Source organism: Procambarus clarkii, chromosome 17 (assembly GCF_040958095.1).
Source record: "Procambarus clarkii isolate CNS0578487 chromosome 17, FALCON_Pclarkii_2.0, whole genome shotgun sequence".
Classification (NCBI taxonomy): Eukaryota; Metazoa; Arthropoda; class Malacostraca; order Decapoda; family Cambaridae; genus Procambarus; species Procambarus clarkii.
The window spans coordinates 13746554-13764406 of NC_091166.1; the positions used below are offsets into that span (position 1 = coordinate 13746554).

At 41.8% G+C, this 17853-nt stretch overlaps 1 long non-coding RNA gene across 3 annotated transcripts; it reads right to left on the reverse strand.

Moving 5' to 3' along the window:
• Positions 1-1969: 1969 nt before the first annotated feature.
• Positions 1970-16958, reverse strand: LOC138365741 (uncharacterized). Of its 3 annotated transcripts, XR_011228970.1 has the most exons (4): positions 16831-16953; positions 16110-16232; positions 6776-6892; positions 1970-2274 (listed from the first exon to the last, which is right to left on the reverse strand). It is a non-coding gene; the product is annotated as an uncharacterized lncRNA (long non-coding RNA). The 3 variants fall into 3 exon arrangements; XR_011228968.1 differs by lacking the exon at positions 16110-16232 and having other exon boundaries at positions 16831-16958; XR_011228969.1 differs by lacking the exon at positions 16831-16953 and having other exon boundaries at positions 16110-16697.
• Between the last annotated feature and the right edge of the window lie 895 nt (positions 16959-17853).

The following is a 17853-nucleotide window of genomic DNA, read 5'->3' on the forward strand; positions in this document are numbered from 1 at the left end:
TACCCACCGAAGCGGTACGTGGCAAAACGATGCTGATTTTCAAAATATACCTGGAAAAGATCATTCCTCCCTACACCTGGGGGGTACCTTCGTTAAAGTAAAAAGGTATACAGAAATAACAAAGAAAATAGATATGAATACTATTACCTTCGATGTTAGTAGTAGTTGTGCAAGTGAGGAGAAAGAAAAAATATTACGGAGTTCATGGATGAAAGTAGATTGATAATATTATCTTGGAACGTTAATGGATTAAAAACTAGAGCGGTGGATGTACACTATTATACTCTTAGAGAGAATATTAACATAGCAGCACTCCAGGAAACTGGGGATAGGGATGGTAACAATCTGAACATGAAGATGAACATGTTGAACATGAAGATGTTCAACTGCTGGGCGAGCCCTCTCCTCATCTGAGGGAAGGGAGATTAGATTATGCTTGTTTGATAAATGCTGAGGGCATAGAGGAGAATTGTTTTACTGTGGATGAAATGCTAAGAGATTTTGCATTACAAATACAGCTTAAACTAGATAAAAAGCATGCCTGCCTTCAGAGGAAAAGCTTAAAGTTTAATAAGGGAGAATTAAGGGGTCTTGTTGGTAATATTAAGTCTTGGTATGATACTTATAAGCCAGACTCGGCAGAAGCATTTTATTAAGATTTAATTAAGGAGGTAGATGTATTTAATGCAACATTGAACCGGAAAACATCTGGTATAGAAAAGCATCCCCCCATAAAAGTGTGCGGAGAAGAGAAAGGAAATTTGGAGCAAGTATTGGCAGGAGTTTGCAGAGAAAGTTAGGAATAACAAACTTGAAGGAAATCTGGCAAGACATAAATGAAATAAGGGGTAAAAAGCATAATTTTGTTGCACATCCTGACCAGTAAGGAATTGCAAAAGGTCTCGTAAATAAATGGGCGGAAGCTGCCAAACATAGTTCATTTAATTACCCGCTGTAACGAGAGAGTCGTTTGATTCTTGGAAAGATCTAAGAAAGATATTTCAAAGATTCAAACAGTGTTGGACAATTTCGGAAACCAGTGTCACCACATGGGACTAGTGGTTAATGAAGACAAAACTAAAGTTTGAATGTAGAAGTCGGAGGCCCATTATATTGGAAATAAACGGTAAAAATATAGAGTTAATATATATAAATATTTAGGCATATATGTTGGATATACCTATGAGAGTTTGGAAACTGAGATGAACAGACTGTTGAGTCAATGTCGGAAGAGATTACAACCTCTGAAGGCCTTGGCATGCTGTGGAAAGGAGTGGGAGTCCAAGTGCTACGAATGATGTACTTGAGTACTGTAAGATTTCTTATTGATTATGCTGCACCTGTCATTTCTTGTTTTGGTAAAGGTAGGATGGGCAAGTTGGAGAAGATACAAAATGAAGCCGTTGGGGGTCGTTGTGAGCCGCTGCTACCTTAATTTTTGCCCACACTTGTCTTGCAGACGTTTCTCTTCCAATAGAGCTAGTGAACTCTAGTCAATGTCTTTCCCTTTGTAACTCATCTGCAATGTATGTACCTTTACCTGACTAAAAAATCTAATCTAAATCTATATCTAATCTATATGCTTAGATATATGCAAATGAGAGAGTAATAGAGCGAAACCTTAAAAATACTGAACAATTTGGAGGATATTGATTCATACAATTTCTTCAAAAGGTCAGATGTAACACGAACAAGGAGCAAAGGTTTCAAGCTCAACAAGCCACAGTGTAGGAGTGACAACAAATGCTTTTTAACCCATACGATTATGATTATGGCAATAAGGTTTCTAAAACAGTAGGCATTCTTCCAAAGCCAGACACTGAACTATGTTCCTCGCCCTAACCTAGTCACTCAGCATTATTCACTCATTTATCTATGTCTTGTCTATTTATGTCTTAAAGGTTACAAGACGTACATTAGTCAATACAATTGGTGCTTAAAATGTTAAGGATCTCTTGTGAAACACGGGTATTAATAAAAAAATTTATTATGTAAAATAAATAAAAAAGGCCCAAGGGCCATGAAGTAACAAGAATGCAAGGCCGGCACAAGCTGGCGTAAGTAGAGAAGACGGAAGATTCTTCATATTAAAAGACCCTGCTTCTCCAAGATGGCAGTCACACCCTGCTTGCCCTGGACAATCACCATATGGAGGACTGTTTACTGTGAAGGGAAGTCCACAAATGCAATGCCGGCATGAGTCAGTCTTGAAGGGTAAACGATGATGGCACCCTCACAGTAACACAAAAGCCGAGCAAGCCCAGTGAGGAAGACCTGTTGATGGGAAGGAGGAGGATCATTAGTCACAACAAAATCCACATAGAAACAAAGGAGAGAAAAAAAATAAAGTGGATGTCTTCTTTTTGTATAGACATAATAAATATTGCCATTTGGCTATGTATTTATATGATATATAATAGAATACAGCATAAAACAAAATAAGAAGGGTGATAGGAGAAGAAAAGATTAGTGTTCAGTGAGAATCCACAAGGTCTTCTCTGAATACTCTATTTTCTTCAAGGCTGTGGGTCCCTACAATTGCACCAGACGTGGTACACACCCCTATTATTATTTAAACAGGTGAGTACACACACGGTGTTAGCAAACTTAGCCTCCAAACACACACACACACATGGTATCAGCAAGCTTAGCCTCCAAACACACACACACACATGGTATCAGCAAGCTTAGCCTCCAAACACACACACACACATGGTATCAGCAAGCTTAGCCTCCAAACACACACACACACATGGTATCAGCAAGCTTAGCCTCCAAACACACACACACACACACGGTATCAGCAAGCTTAGCCTCCAAACACACACACACACACATGGTATCAGCAAGCTTAGCCTCCAAATACACACATGGTATCATCAAGCTTAGCCTCCAAACACACACACACACACACACATGGTATCAGCAAGCTTAGCCTCCAAACACACACACACACACACACACATGGTATCAGCAAGCTTAGCCTCCAAACACACACACACACACACATGGTATCAGCAAGCTTAGCCTCCAAATACACACATGGTATCTTCAAGCTTAGCCTCTAAACACACACACACACACACAAACGGTATCAGCAAGCTTAGCCTCCAAACACACACACACACACACACATGGTATCAGCAAGCTTAGCCTCCAAACACACACACACATGGTATCAGCAAGCTTAGCCTCCAAACACACACACACATGGTATCAGCAAGCTTAGCCTCCAAACACACACACAGAAAATGGGGACATTGAAACAGTTGATAAACTTGATTTCAAGAGAGAGAGGTCACTATGGGGAACTTCAATTTTTTTTTAATAAGTAATTAGGCAGACTTGTTGCTAGACAGGGAAGTAAATTAAATGTATGCCAAATTTTGCAAAATATACAATGAAGGCACACAAACATTCATACCAAAACAGAGATGCAGGGCCAGAAAACAGGATTGGTTCAACAGAAATTGAGAGAGGGCCACAGACCAAAAGACACAAACATGGAATGAAAGACATTGAAAAACTACAAGCAGATGTCAACAAAGTTTTCGATTGGGCAGCAGAAAATAACATGATGTTTAACAGTGATAAATTTCAGGTACTCAGGTACGGCAAAAATGAGGATCTGAAACATAATACAGGGTACAAAACACAATCGAATCTTCCCATAGTAGAAAAACAGCATGTCAAGGATTTGGGAATAATGATGTCCGACGATCTAACGTTTAGGGAGCATAACCAAGCAAATATTGCGTCGGCCAGAAAAATGATCGGATGGATTATGAGAACTTTCAAATCCAGGGATCCCATCACAATGGTTGTACTCTTCAAGTCACTTATGTTGTCCCGTCTCGAGTACTGCTCAGTATTCACTTCCCCCTTCAGAGCAGGAGAGATTGCTGAAATAGAGGGAATACAGAGAACATATACGGCACGCATAGACGAGATAAAACACCTAAATTATTGGGATCGTCTCAAAGCTCTCCAAATGTACTCTCTAGAAAGGAGACGAGAGAGATACCAAATAATATACACATGGAAGATACTGGAGGGCCAGGTCCCAAATCTACACAGTAAAATAACAACGTACTGGAGTGAACGATATGGAAAAAAATGCAAGATTGAACCAGTGAAGAGCAGAGGTGCCACAGGCACAATCAGAGAGCACTGTATAAACATCAGAGGTCCGCGGTTGTTCAACGTCCACCCAGCGACTATAAGAAATATTGCCGGAACAACCGTGGACATCTTCAGGAGAAAACTGGACTGTTTTCTAAGAGAAGTTCCGGATCAGCCGGGCTGTGGTGGGTATGTGGCCCTGCGGGCCGCTCCAAGCAACAGCCTGGTGGACCAAACTCTCACAAGTCGAGCCTGGCCTCGGGCCGGGCTTGGGGGGTAGAAGAGCAGAACCCCATCAAGCAGGTATCAAAATAGAAAGAAGCCAAACCCCCAATCATACCAGCGATACAAAGATGCGAGAAACAACTATACAGCAGTAAGGGAAGAGGCAGAAATTTTTTTTTAAAAAGGGATAATGGATAAATGTAAAACAGAACTGGGCCTATTCTACAAATTCATAAACAACAAATTGCAGGTAAAGGATAATATCCAGAGGTTGAAAATAGGAAACAGATTCACAGAAAATGATAATGCAATGTCTGAAACATTAAACCAAAAGTTCCAAAGTGTGTTTATACAAAATGAAATCTTAAGAGAACCAGACACAATAAGAATTTCTGAGAACATCATAGAGCGTATAGAGGTGTCTAGAGATGAAGTGGAAAATATGCTAAAGTAGCTAAGTAAGAACAAAGCAGTTGGTCCAGATGGAGTTTCACCATGGGTTCTGAGAGAATGTGCATCTGAGCTCAGCCTTCCACTTCACCTGATCTTTCAGGCATCCCTGTGTACAGGAGTCATAGCAAACATGTGGAAAAAAGGCTAACATAGTTCCAATCTACAAAAGTGGCAACAGGGAAGACCCCACCTCTCTCAGTTATAGACCTGAATCATTGACAAGTGTAACAGTGAAAGGATTGAAAACAAAACAAAAATAATAAAAACTAAATGGGTAGAACACCTTGAGAGAAATTATATAATATCACACAGACAGTATTGTTTTCGATCTGGAAGATCCTGTGTATCGAATTTACTCAGTTTCTATGATTGAGCCACAGAGATTTTAAAGGAAAAAGGTAGTTGGGTCGACTGCATCTATCTAGACATAAAAAAGGCTTTCGACAGAGTTCCACATAAGAGGTTGTTCTGGAAACTAGAAAATTTTGGATGGGTGACAGGTAAGCTTCTAACATGGATGAAAAATTTTCTGACTGATAGAAAAATGAGGGCAGTAATCAGAGGCAATCGGACTGGAGAAGTGTCACAAGTGGAGTACCACAGTACATGCACCAGAAATGTTCATTGTCTACATAAATGATCTACCAGTTGGAATACAGAATTATATAAACATGTTTGCTGATGATGCTAAGATAATGGGATGGATAAGAAATTTAGATGATTGTCATGCCCTTCAAGAAAACCTGGACAAAATAAATATATAGAGCACCACTTGGCAAATGAAATTTAATGTGAATAAATGCCATGTTATGGAATGTGGAATAGAACATAGATCCCACACAACCTACAAATTATGTGAGAAATCTTTATATAATTCTGATAAAAGAAAGAGGTCTAGGGTTGATTCTAGATAGAAAACTATCACTTGAGGCCCACATAAAGAACGTTGTGTGAGGAGCCTATGCCACGCTTTCTAACTTCAGAATTTTGTTTAAATACATGGATGGCGAAATACTAAAGAAATTGTTCACGAGTTTTGTTCGGCCAAGGCTAGAATATGCAGCGGTTGTGTGGTGCCCATATCTTAAGAAGCACATCAACAAACTGGAAAAGGTGCAAAGACATGCTACTAAGTGGCTCCCAGAACTAAAGGGCAAGAGCTATGTGGAGAGGTAAGAGGCATTATATATGCCAAAACTAGAAGACAACAAAAAGAGGTGATAAAATCACTATGTACAAAATAGTAACAGGAATTGATAAAATCGATAGGGAAGATTTCCCGAGACCTGGAACTTCAAGAACAAAAGGTCATAGATTTAAACTAACTAAACAAAGATGCCAAAGAAATATAAAAAAAATTCCTTTCGCATACAGAGTGGTACACAGTTGGAACAAGTTAAGTGAGAAGGTGGTGGCGGCCAAGACCGTCAGTAGTTTCAAAGCATTATGTGACAAAGAGTGCTGGGTAGACGGGACACCACGAGCGTAGCTCTAATCCTGTAACTACACTTAGGTAACTACATTTGGTGTCAGCAAGCTTACCGTCGAAACACACACAAACAGCCTGCCTATTATTCAAGGCCTTCTCTGAGTACTCTCTATTTTCTTCTCTGAGGCTATGGGTCCCTAATCTTGCACCAGAGGTGGTACAACTTTTAAGTTTTTAACTACTGCACTGAGCACCTGATTTTGGCAAAGACTTCTTAGTGCAATTGTCAAGGACATAGTACTGGTATTTTTTTGTTTATAAATATTCAGGTATAGTTAATGTCAAAATGTTTCAAAACTCAACAATTTATATTTCAAAACAAAAAAAGTAATGAAAACATTACAAAACATTAAAATATAGCCTAATTAATTAATTAATAAAATAGCACAACACTCAGAATGTCTAAAGGTGCTTTGAGCAAAGAAGTAGTTAATTTTATATATATAATATTATATATATAATATTATATATATAATATATATTTACCTGTGACTACTGCTTAGCAAAAATTTGATCTCTGTGAAAATTGGTCTCGTCATTGCTAGGAGATATTTTAAGACCATGATTTGCTGTGGATGGCACTGTAGTCTTCAAGTCATCAATCTAAAAATAGAGGTAATCTTTTAAAATGTAAATTTTGTATAAAAAAAATGCAAAAATAAATTGCAAGAATAATATGAAGTTATTATACAATTTTTTTTTAATTATTTAAATATTTGTGAGACATTATTAAGAAATGTATGAAGTACAGATTCTCTAAGACCTGGTATGTATCTGCTTATGTTCCACCACATTACATTCAGGGCTGAAGAGAAAACACAGCCAGGAAGGTAATGATCACTTAGGATGGACTGGGATGCTACATGTAGGTTGGGGCTAAGCTGCGTGAGGCTAGGATGCCCAGCCTGCCTTGTCTAGGCTGGGCTGGGCTAGGCAACACTAGGAAGGAGTCAACAAATCTCTGGAGTGCCTTACTTTTCCTGATATCCTTAAAAAAGCAAGAATGATGCCATTTTATAAAGGAGGCGAGACAGCAGAAATAAACAATTAAAGAAAAATATCAAATCTACTTATACTTTCAAAAATATTTGATTTTTTTTTTTTACAAACATCTCTTCCTACTTTGTAAAATTCAACATGAATACAAACACACACACACATCCCTAGGAAGCAGCCCATAGCAGCTGTCTAACTCCCAGGTACTTATTTACTGTTAGGTGAACCAGATATAGAGAATAACCACAAAATGCTATCTTTATAAGAACTATCTTGTAAAGCCACTAGTACACGCAGCATTTCAGGCAGGATATATAAAATATTATATATATATATATATATATATATATATATATATATATATATATATATATATATATATATATATATATATATATGAATACATACATACGGGACAAAGAGCCAGAGCTCAACCACCGCAAGCACAACTAGGTGAGTACACACACACACACACACACATTATATATATATATATATATATATATATATATATATATATATATATATATATATATTGTTATGATCTCAGCCTACAGGAGAAACGAGTCTCCCTCCTTGAGAGTTATTCATCAAGCCTGACCTGATTAGAAGGTCTGGCAAATATTAAGGTAATAACCCATATGTAAAATAGTTGCTTGGATATGTATAACAGTTTAAGATTATGGGCAATGCAGAAGAAAATAGATAAATGACGGGCTAGGAGATGTGGACATTTTGCTGGAGGCGTGAGGCTCGCTTCTGGAGGACCTTGACCTCACTTGAGTGCCAGACATCGCAGGGGGAAGCCGCGCTCCGTTGAGCTCCCGTCAGAAGGGAACCCCTAGTGATATATCTCGAAGAGAAGAGAAGTGTGCGGACGTACCAGCTGTGGAATCGAGCTGGGAACGTTGTGGTCTCAAGTCCTGGTCGACGAGCAGATATTAAATCGCCCAGAAGCATTATTGTGGGCTGTGTGGAGCGCCCTGACCAGACGCCGTCAGAGGAAAAGCGCCCTCGATCAGTTAATCTGTGGTAAGCACGATATACGCCAGTTCATAGTGATTGCATTGTAGTTGGTCGTGTGCCCAGCGACAGTAGCGATGTTTATTTATAAGTTAGACATGTTTTAATAAGGCAGAAGGCCTGAAATAGGAGAGTGAAGAGGGAGGAACACGGAGCGACGTCCGTCCTCTCTGAGCGCTGGCGGACGACTGAGGGAGCCTGGCTCCGGATGGAGGAAGACCCTCCCAGCGAGTGAGGACCGCCGCCAGGCGAGGTGGAGTATGGACCCGCCCAAAACGGGGGAGTCCACTCTCACTGTATGTAGAGAACAGATAGAGGTTTGAGGCAAGCATATTGTGTGGTTATTTTTGTTTATGTGTTAAAGGGGAACGTTTTATTGGAGTGTCGATGGGTTGCAGGTTTGTCTTTTGGGGAAGAAGTTGCTGAGAACTTCGAAGCCAGCAGATGAAGTAGCTGATGAGACTCCAAGGTAGTGGAGCAGAGGACCTCGAGCTGTGAGGAGAAGCAGCAGTGAAGAGGAGTGTCACGTGCTTCTGTAGAGGTGGAGAAGCACCATACTTGCTCGGGGAAACTTCATGGTGTAGCAGCCAAGAGAGCTGTGGAGGACCCTAGCAGAAGGGTGAAGCACCGTAGTTGCTCAAGGAAACTTCATGATAGCAGCCTGGAGGAGCTGCAGAGGATCCTGGTAGTGAAGCCCGGAAGAACCTAAGGATATTAGGGTTGTGAACTTCCAGAGGTGGAAGGGGAAGTTCTGGTGGATTACTTATAGGGAGTTGATAGTGTTTGGTTGTCATTAGCGTGCAAGACGCAGTGAGAGGTGAGTGAATGTTTGCATTCTTATGTCAAGGAGTGATTTATTCTGAAGCTTAGAGTTGCAGTCGTAGGCTTGATTACCTACAGATATATGTGCTCGAGGACTGACAGTGATCGATTAATCATTGTTGTGTATCAATGAACATTTATACTGGTATATGTTATTGCATTCAAATGCTGATTTTCTGTATATATATGTTATCTTGCTGATGGTGCAACAGTGTATGTAGGCTTGATCAACTTGAGGAGGTTAATAGTATCAGGTGGTGAACCAGGAGATAGGATACCACTTGATAAGCTGATAATAGAGTTCTGATGGTGTTGGAGTGCAACCTGATTGTGATATTATAGAGTATAGGATTCATTATTATTATATGTGTGTATGTATCGTGTATGTGCTTTGTCCAGTAAATGTGTCACAATTTGCTGGTGTTTGCCCTTGTCCTAGTGAGGCTTCCCAGGAAGTAGTAAAGAAGGAGAGAGAGAGAGAAAGAACCAAGAACCACTGCTGTGGACAGGGTAGAAGGTAATATTAATAAGTCAAAGGGGGATCGAGGAGATCATATCACCATAAGGAGAGAGTGGGGAGTCACAGCGGCTCGAGTGGGTGTGTGCACGTGACAACGAGGCTAAGTGTTGGAGCCGCATCCCCTAAACGCGTGACGTTGAGCCCCTCTCCAAGAGCCAGAGGCGCCAAGGGTGATCTCCTAGTATAATCACTCTGCCGAGTTGTGGGTTGGGTTGTCCATAGAGAAGGATCAACGACGACAACACCAACCAACCCACAGTCTATAATAAATTGGGGGCCTGTCCGGGAGAGTGAACTGACACACCCACACCCTGTCCAAGAGTGGATTTGTACACCCTTGCGGAAATAAACTGTGTGACCGCAGGTGTATATTCTCTCTCTTGGGAAGACTCACAGGACAAAGATGGATAAGGTGCAAACGTTTGTGGAGTCAGGCAAGCCCGAGGACTTGGAAGGTTGCACGAGGGATCAATTGAAACAAATAGCAGAAAAATGTGGCATCAGGTTGAAAGCATCTAAAGTAGCTGGGATGAAGGATGAGATCCTGAGGCAGTTAAGAGCCAAAAGTGAAGCGGCAGAGCAAGGAGCCCAAAAAGGAGCTGAAAGCGGAAAGGAGGATGATGGGCAGGAGGAAGTGAGATCCCAGGGATCGAGTAGGAGCAGCAAGAGTAGCCGCAGTAGTAGGAGTAGCCGGAATAGGAGCTTGGAGAGATTCCAGTTAGAGCTCCAGATGCAGCGTGAGGACAAGGAGAGACAGTTCCAGCTGGAAAAGATGAAATTAGAACTCCAGATGAAAAATGAAGCAGAGAAGGAAAAAGAGAAAACCAGGCTGGAAGTAGAAAAAGAGAAAACCAGGCTGGAAGTAGAAAAAGAGAAAACCAGGTTGGAAGTAGAAAAAGAGAAAACCAGAGTAAGAGAACTGGAGTTGGAACAGGAGAAAGAAAAAGAGAAAGCAAGGCTAGAGGTGGAAAAAGAAAAAGAGAGAACAAAACAAATGCAGATAGAAGCGAACAGAACCTTGGCTGAGCAGAGGATTGAACATGGGTTGCCAGAGAGCACCACCCAGGTATCACACCCAACAGATGTTAGGGTTAGGGAGAAGGACATTCCCTTGTTTGTGCCCGAAGAGGCAGAGAGCTTCTTCGAGCATTTTGAGAAAGTAGCCAGTATCAAGGAGTGGCCACAGGAGGAATGGGCCCAGCTGGTCCAGTTAAGATTGACCGGTGCAGCCAGGGAGGCATACACCCAATTGTCACTGGAAGAGTGCCAGGATTATGCCACGGTAAAGAGCAGCATATTGCGCTCGTTTCAGTTAACCCCAGAGGCTTATAGGAAGCGCTTCAGAGAAATGATCAAAGTTGGAGCATGTACGTTTGCTGAGACAGCAAGAGATCTGGAAAGACGATTCCAGAAGTGGATTGAGGCTGCTGGAGTTGGATCTTACGCTGACCTGAAGCAACTGATGGTCATGGAGAAGTTCTTGGAGATGATGCATCCCGAAACAAGGTTCAAGATCCAAGAAGCAGGGATAAAGGAGGTGAAAGATGCCGCAGATAGGGCGGATATGATTACTGAAGCGTACAAGAGCTTAAGGGAGAACAGAGTGAGAAGCGAGGTGAGACGCAGCAATAGCAGATCCAATGGAGTCTGGGGAGGAAGAAATTATGAGAGACCCAGAGGAGTCTGGGGTGAGAAAAATTTTGATAAATGGGCAGATAAAAGTAAGTACCCTAAAACTCAGAAGAGTAGGTCGCGCACTTCGTCTGAAAGTGAGGATGGAGGAGCCAAACGAGAAGCTAATCGTTATCCGGGAAATCGAGAGTCCAGTAAAGCCCCACAGAGTGCAGGTAGTGTGCCTGGCCCGAGGAACTCTCATGTGAGTGGACAAAGTCAGAGCTACTCTGGTACATATAGAAGAGACTTTTCCCAGATGAGATGTTACAATTGTAACGGATTGGGTCACGTGATGCGAGATTGTCGGCAGGGCAAGAGAGTTGTGACCCTGGCCATGTGTGACCCCCGAAGTAGATATACTAATGTGTTCCAAGACAAACCACAGAGATCAAACTTAGTGAACGAGAGGTATAGGCCGTTCATGAGTAAAGGTTGGATCAGAATAGGAGGCCAACCTGAGGTAGAAGTTGGTATCTTAAGAGATACCGGAGCTAATCAGAGCTTGATTACGAGAAGCATGATTGGGAATGATCGACGGTTAGCTGGCAGGAGTAAGATGAGAGTATATGGGTTATTGTCTGAGAGTGACATGCCCGTATGTACTGTCCAGCTAAGGTCGGAATATGTGTCGGCGGAGGTGATGTTGGGAGTGTGCCCCGACATACCTATTCCAGGAGTCCAAGTGATCCTAGGGAATGACTTGTGCGGGACAAAGGTGTTGACAAGAGTCATGGCGGAGACTGTGCCAGAGGAGTGCCCAGAAGGCCTCGGCACGGGTGGGACACCTGAGAGTGTGAACCTGACTGACATCCGAGGAGATGAGTCAGGAGACCGCCAAGCCATTGAGTACCCTGTCTCGGTAGTGATGAAGGGAGAGGTGGCCGACGAGGAAGACGCTGGAGAAGGTGAGACAGTGTCGATTCAACCGGTGGAAGATATCGACGTAGATATAGCATGGCTGTTTGATGAAGGTCCAGCCCAGGAAAATGAAGTCTCGGTGAGGTCAAAAGTGAATATGGCCCAGCCGAAGAAGAATCATGTGAAGAGAGCGGACCTGAGTAGAGCCCAGACTGCTGAAACTAAGAGTCGGAAGGTGAATGCAACTGTGCTGAGTAGGAATGAGGAAAGATGTGGACATACTGAGGACGGGAGTAGAGCGTCACGTTGTCCACGAGCACAGAGGCATAGGGATAGTGGAGTTAAGTGGTTTGAGATGTCAGGAGTCGACATGTTCCACAGAAAACGTGGCGGAGAGATAGTGAAGAAGAGTAATAGCCGAGAAGATGAAAGGAGAAGGGACAGTATGTGTGGAGAGATGCTTACGAGCACTCTAGGAGAGGTAAAGCGAGATGTACGGTCGAGTGCTGTTGGATGTAGTACAGTGCTCGAAGAAACTTTTAGGGAACGAAGAAGAGTTGAAGGAGAAGAAATGGAGTTGTATAGAGGTGAAAAGTGTGGGAAGAGGAAGATGATACAAGCATGGAGGAATAGAGGAAAGCCGAGGACTCGGTGGGAGTCGAACAGGATGAGGTCTCAGATAAATGAGGAGACGAAAGGGAGGAGCGTCGGTGAAGACGAGGGAGTGAAGTATGATGACAGGAGGCGAAAGTATAATGGCAGTAGATGGAAGTATGAAGACGACAGAGGAGGTACAGACAGTAGATGTCTGACTCTGGACGTGAAGAGAAGAAGACGAGGAAATGGAGGGTGGAGACAATAAGTAGAGTGGACCGATAGAGTGCAGGCGTCCACGGAGGACAGCCTAGCTAAGAGCTGTCAGAGGTCAAATCGTTTATGAGAAGATCATGTTTCTGGAGAGAGGTGAGCCAGATGTTGCAGGGTGCAACGAATTAATTGTAGACTCCTAAGAGAGTATATTGGTTGAAGAACGAGACAGTGTGGTGGCGGATGTATTATCCCGAGCTTTGCCGCTGGAATAACTCTCAAAAATAAGGGGAGGGGAGTGTTATGATCTCAGCCTACAGGAGAAACGAGTCTCCCTCCTTGAGAGTTATTCATCAAGCCTGACCTGATTAGATGGTCTGGCAAATATTAAGGTAATAACCCATATGTAAAATAGTTGCTTGGATATGTATAACAGTTTAAGATTATGGGCAATGCAGAAGAAAATAGATAAATGACGGGCTAGGAGATGTGGACATTTTGCTGGAGGCGTGAGGCTCGCTTCTGGAGGACCTTGACCTCACTTGAGTGCCAGACATCGCAGGGGGAAGCCGCGCTCCGTTGAGCTCCCGTCAGAAGGGAACCCCTAGTGATATATCTCGAAGAGAAGAGAAGTGTGCGGACGTACCAGCTGTGGAATCGAGCTGGGAACGTTGTGGTCTCAAGTCCTGGTCGACGAGCAGATATTAAATCGCCCAGAAGCATTATTGTGGGCTGTGTGGAGCGCCCTGACCAGACGCCGTCAGAGGAAAAGCGCCCTCGATCAGTTAATCTGTGGTAAGCACGATATACGCCAGTTCATAGTGATTGCATTGTAGTTGGTCGTGTGCCCAGCGACAGTAGCGATGTTTATTTATAAGTTAGACATGTTTTAATAAGGCAGAAGGCCTGAAATAGGAGAGTGAAGAGGGAGGAACACGGAGCGACGTCCGTCCTCTCTGAGCGCTGGCGGACGACTGAGGGAGCCTGGCTCCGGATGGAGGAAGACCCTCCCAGCGAGTGAGGACCGCCGCCAGGCGAGGTGGAGTATGGACCCGCCCAAAACGGTGGAGTCCACTCTCACTGTATGTAGAGAACAGATAGAGGTTTGAGGCAAGCATATTGTGTGGTTATTTTTGTTTATGTGTTAAAGGGGAACGTTTTATTGGAGTGTCGATGGGTTGCAGGTTTGTCTTTTGGGGAAGAAGTTGCTGAGAACTTCGAAGCCAGCAGATGAAGTAGCTGATGAGACTCCAAGGTAGTGGAGCAGAGGACCTCGAGCTGTGAGGAGAAGCAGCAGTGAAGAGGAGTGTCACGTGCTTCTGTAGAGGTGGAGAAGCACCATACTTGCTCGGGGAAACTTCATGGTGTAGCAGCCAAGAGAGCTGTGGAGGACCCTAGCAGAAGGGTGAAGCACCGTAGTTGCTCAAGGAAACTTCATGATAGCAGCCTGGAGGAGCTGCAGAGGATCCTGGTAGTGAAGCCCGGAAGAACCTAAGGATATTAGGGTTGTGAACTTCCAGAGGTGGAAGGGGAAGTTCTGGTGGATTACTTATAGGGAGTTGATAGTGTTTGGTTGTCATTAGCGTGCAAGACGCAGTGAGAGGTGAGTGAATGTTTGCATTCTTATGTCAAGGAGTGATTTATTCTGAAGCTTAGAGTTGCAGTCGTAGGCTTGATTACCTACAGATATATGTGCTCGAGGACTGACAGTGATCGATTAATCATTGTTGTGTATCAATGAACATTTATACTGGTATATGTTATTGCATTCAAATGCTGATTTTCTGTATATATATGTTATCTTGCTGATGGTGCAACAGTGTATGTAGGCTTGATCAACTTGAGGAGGTTAATAGTATCAGGTGGTGAACCAGGAGATAGGATACCACTTGATAAGCTGATAATAGAGTTCTGATGGTGTTGGAGTGCAACCTGATTGTGATATTATAGAGTATAGGATTCATTATTATTATATGTGTGTATGTATCGTGTATGTGCTTTGTCCAGTAAATGTGTCACAATTTGCTGGTGTTTGCCCTTGTCCTAGTGAGGCTTCCCAGGAAGTAGTAAAGAAGGAGAGAGAGAGAGAAAGAACCAAGAACCACTGCTGTGGACAGGGTAGAAGGTAATATTAATAAGTCAAAGGGGGATCGAGGAGATCATATCACCATAAGGAGAGAGTGGGGAGTCACAGCGGCTCGAGTGGGTGTGTGCACGTGACAACGAGGCTAAGTGTTGGAGCCGCATCCCCTAAACGCGTGACGTTGAGCCCCTCTCCAAGAGCCAGAAGCGCCAAGGGTGATCTAGTATAATCACTCTGCCGAGTTGTGGGTTGGGTTGTCCATAGAGAAGGATCAACGACGACAACACCAACCAACCCACAGTCTATAATAATATATATATATATATATATATATATATATATATATATATATATATATATATATATATATATATATGACTGTCAGACCATGGAGGAATGATTTTTTTTAATTTAATTTATATAAAAAATTATTCCTTCTGAAGATGTATTAATATATGAAAGTACTTAAGGAAATTCCTGTTTCAATTCTTCCTCCGTGGTCTGACACTGTCACATTTTTCATCAAGTGTTAATTTTTGTGATTTACACACACGTGGCATGTTTAGACACACATTATTTATATTATATATATATATATATATATATATATATATATATATATATATATATATATATATATATATATATATATATATATATATATATATATATATATATATATATATATATATGCAATTGACGATCACAAAACACTGATCATTTTATGCGGAAAATCCACAGAGAAATATGAAATGAGGTGAACGTTTCGGCTTTGTTAAAGCCTTTGTCAACACCAGACTGACCTAACGCAACTGATCTAACTGATCCCGTGGTCAGTCTGGTGTTGACAAAGGCTTTAACAAAGCCGAAACGTTCACCTCATTGCATATTTCTCTGTGGATTTTCCGCATATATATATATATATATATATATATATATATATATATGGAACCCTCAACCCTATAAGTGGAGGGTTCCTACATACTCAACCAGAGGTGGTACCCTCTATATATTAATAAAAAGGCAAGGCTACCTACCTTGAGGCTACCTTGAGGTGCTTCCGGGGCTTAGTGTCCCCGCGGCCCGGTCGTCGACCAGGCCTCCTTAGGCTATGCTAAATCTTGGCAGGGATTGGCTTGGCTTAGCTGGTCAGGGCTTGGCTAGGGTAGGAAGGACTGGTCATGTTTAATAGCAAGGCAGGGTTAGGCTAGGCAAGACTAGGTAAGGGTATACTGGGATAGGCTTGGCTACGGTAGGCTAGGAAGAGGTAAACTAGGATAAGCAAGGCTGTGCAAGCACTATGCACAGCTAGAATGAACTATGCTAAGATGGTTTAAGCTGGGCTAGGTTAGGATAAGCTGAGTCATGCAGGGCCCCGATTGACCAGTGGAGTCTAATAGTCTAACCTTCTAGCTAGTTTGCTGACCTAAGAGTGTAAATGCCTAGCCCCTAACCTGAGATATATACAAGAGTTGTTACATTCTTGTACAGCCACTAGTACGAGTAGCGTTTCGGGCAGGTCCCTGGAATACGATCCCCGCCGCGAAGAATCGTTTTTTCATCCAAGTACACATTTTACTGTTGCGTTAAACAGAGGCTACAGTTTAGGATTTGCGCCCAGTAAATCCTCCCCGGCCAGGATACGAACCCATGACATAGCGCTCGCGGAACGCCAGGCGAGTGTCCTACCACTACACCACCTGCTGCAATATTATTATAAAAGAAATATTACTTATTATAATCGTAAATACTAAATACCTGTTGTGTTGATTTAGGGGCGACGACGATCGTGGGATCGGATGCGAGCCACAGGTGGCCTACACCATGCTTTCTAAGGCGTCCCTCTCATAACAAAAACAAATCCGTGCATTCATACACAAACAGAGATCCCGTGGTTATGCGAATACTTGCAATTCTTTTACTTAAAATAATAACAATTAGATTAAAAATAATTAACATAATTTTTACTCAAGATTCACAAACATCATTAATACTATTTAAAAAAAAAATTTATAAGACATCTAAAAACAGATATACAGACTTTGTGTGATATTTATTTCAACATTATATTTTAATAGAATGTTGTAACTATTATTTTTAAATATTAGGTAGTTTCCAGCTACGTATATCGCATATAAACGTTGCAAAAAGATTTTAGACTGAATTAACACATTACACATTTATGGAGTAATTAACAACAAAACAATCTTTATTTTCATTGCAGAACATATATCAGAGCATACTAGTGACTCATACATTTAAAATAGTGTGATTTTTAAACAATTCGGTTGTAAACCCGCAGAACGGCCTACCCGCCAAAGACGTAACATAAGAAATGGTATATAATTCATTATTTTAAATTACATATATAATCATTAATAATTTTCGGCAGCTATCGAGGTTCTCCATAGGTAAATTCCTGTACTCTAACAAGATGCTACTTGCTGTTTAGCTGTTTAAATTCTTGGAAAATTGTAATGACCAGCGACATAAAATATAACAATGAAATAGTAGCTGGTAACTGTAGGTGAACGAAAAATTAAATTCCAAATTGATTAGATGTTTTTCTAAATATAAAGATCGACCTGAAGGAATTTTATGAATTATGGACTAATTAAACAAAAAAATAGGTAATTTTACTTGAAGAACAGATACCAGAGAATAGTTAGTGAGTACATTTATATTGTATAATGGGAGAAAGCCCCTGGTAGCCGCGAATTAAAATAACCACCTACATTAATTGATAACTAGGAAATAGTATCTGGAAACTTTATCTGAACG